Genomic DNA, 2500 nt, shown 5'->3' with positions numbered 1-2500 from the left:
TGTTCGAAATGGCTAAAAAGTGCAGTACCATAGCAGTTTCGAACAGCATAGGGGGCGCTAATTTGCATTGACCTCTGTGTGTTATTAGATATGATGTTTAAAAGAGCAAACTAATATCTGTCTGATACTGTCACAGTGTGTCTGATATTTTTTTCTTCTGGAGAAAGTCTTGTTTGTTTTATTTTGGCAAGAATAAAAGTAGCTTTGAAAAAAAAAAAGATTAAAAAATATTATAAAAAAGATTTAAAAAATAAATTAAAAAATATATCTGTGTGTGTGTGTGTGTGTGTGTGTGTGTGTGTGTGTGTGTGTGTGTGTGTGTGTGTGTGTGTGTGAGTGTTTGTGTGTGTGTGTTTGTATATATATATATATATATATATATATATATATATATATAAATTATATATATATATATATATATATATATATATATATATAAATTATATATATTTAATTATAAATTATAAATATTAATTATACAAATTATAATTATATAAATATATATAGTCTGTTCATCCATCCATCCATGCAGTAAGTGTCCTTTATTGAATCATATCTGTGCAGTTACATATCCCTGATAATAACCCCAACTGGAAATGTTGATTAAATTGCCCCCTCTAGTGTACAAAAGGGGATATGGCATGTGTTCGAAATGGCTAAAAAGTGCAGTACCATAGCAGCTTCGAACAGCATAGGGGGCGCTAATTTGCATTGACCTCTGTGTGTTATTAGATAGGATGTTTAAAAGAGCAAATTAATATCTGTCTGATACTGTCACAGTGTGTCTGATATTTTTTTCTTCTGGAGAAAGTCTTGTTTGTTTTATTTTGGCAAGAATAAAAGTAGCTTTGAAAAAAAAAAAAAGATTAAAAAATATTATAAAAAAGATTTAAAAAATAAATTAAAAAATATATCTGTGTGTGTGTGTGTGTGTGTGTGTGTGTGTGTGTGTGTGTGTGTGTGTGTGTGTGTGTGAGTGTTTGTGTGTGTGTGTTTGTATATATATATATATATATATATATATATATATATATATATATAAAWWTATATATATATATATATATATATATATATAAATTATATATATTTAATTATAAATTATAAATATTAATTATACAAATTATAATTATATAAATATATATAGTCTGTTCATCCATCCATCCATGCAGTAAGTGTCCTTTATTGAATCATATCTGTGCAGTTACATATCCCTGATAATAACCCCAACTGGAAATGTTGATTAAATTGCCCCCTCTAGTGTACAAAAGGGGATATGGCATGTGTTCGAAATGGCTAAAAAGTGCAGTACCATAGCAGCTTCGAACAGCATAGGGGGCGCTAATTTGCATTGACATCTGTGTGTTATTAGATAGGATGTTTAAAAGAGCAAATTAATATCTGTCTGATACTGTCACAGTGTGTCTGATATTTTTTTCTTCTGGAGAAAGTCTTGTTTGTTTTATTTTGACAAGAATAAAAGTAGCTTTGAAAAAAAAAAAGATTAAAAAATATTATAAATTTTTTTTTAAAAATAAATTAAAAAATATATCTGTGTGTGTGTGTGTGTGTGTGTGTGTGTGTGTGTGTGTGTGTGTGTATTTTATATATATATATACATATACATACACACATATATATATCTATATATATATATATATATATATATATATATATATAATTATAAATTATAAATAATAATTATATAAATTATAATTATATAATTATAAATAACAATTATATAAATTATAATTATATAAATATATATAGTCTGTTCATCCATCCATCAAGCCAAGTCATTTGTGGGTCACCAGCCGCACCCTCATCTGAAGCCGCGGTCAAAGTTCAGGGAAGTGTCAAAACCCACCGGTCCCCTCCTTACATCCAGGCCGAGCGACCGACCGATCAAAGCCGGGCAGGTGGTGCCTTTTTGGGCTTGGATGCCAGGCCGCACCGCCTGGAGGTCCTGCACTCCACCACCCTTTATCACTGACCTGCCGTCGAGGTTTCAGAGAAGGCGTGATTTAGTGGACTTAGGTTTTGGGCGCTTGAACTAGGTTCCAACGCCCAGCTCCAGGGCGACTTGCACACTGCTCCTGCCCGCCCACGAAGGCTCCCCTGCCGGCCAGGAGGGTGAGGTTGGGGGGGCTTGGTACCTTTGGGCATCAGACAAGGGAAATTTCCACAATCCCTGCCCGCCCAGGGTGGCTCCCGCGGCGGCCTGTGGGTTGGGGTCGAGGGGGGTCGGTTCTCCCTTTGGCTCCAGGGGCCAGGGCGAGCGCCGGTCTCCCTCTGCCCGCCCAGGGTGGCTCTGCCGGGGGCCTGTGGGTTGGGGTCGAGGCGGGTCGGTTCTCCCTTTGGCTCCAGGGGCCAGGGCGAGCGCCGGTCTCCCTCTGCCCGCCCAGGGTGGCTCTGCCGGGGGCCTGTGGGTTGGGGTCGAGGCGGGTCGGTTCTCCCTTTGGCTCCAGGGGCCAGGGCGAGCGCCGGTCTCCCTCTGCCCGCC

The sequence above is a fragment of the Danio rerio genome, chromosome 10, assembly GCF_049306965.1.
Source record: "Danio rerio strain Tuebingen ecotype United States chromosome 10, GRCz12tu, whole genome shotgun sequence".
Taxonomy (NCBI): domain Eukaryota; kingdom Metazoa; phylum Chordata; class Actinopteri; order Cypriniformes; family Danionidae; genus Danio; species Danio rerio.
Note: the sequence above shows the minus strand (reverse complement) of the source record.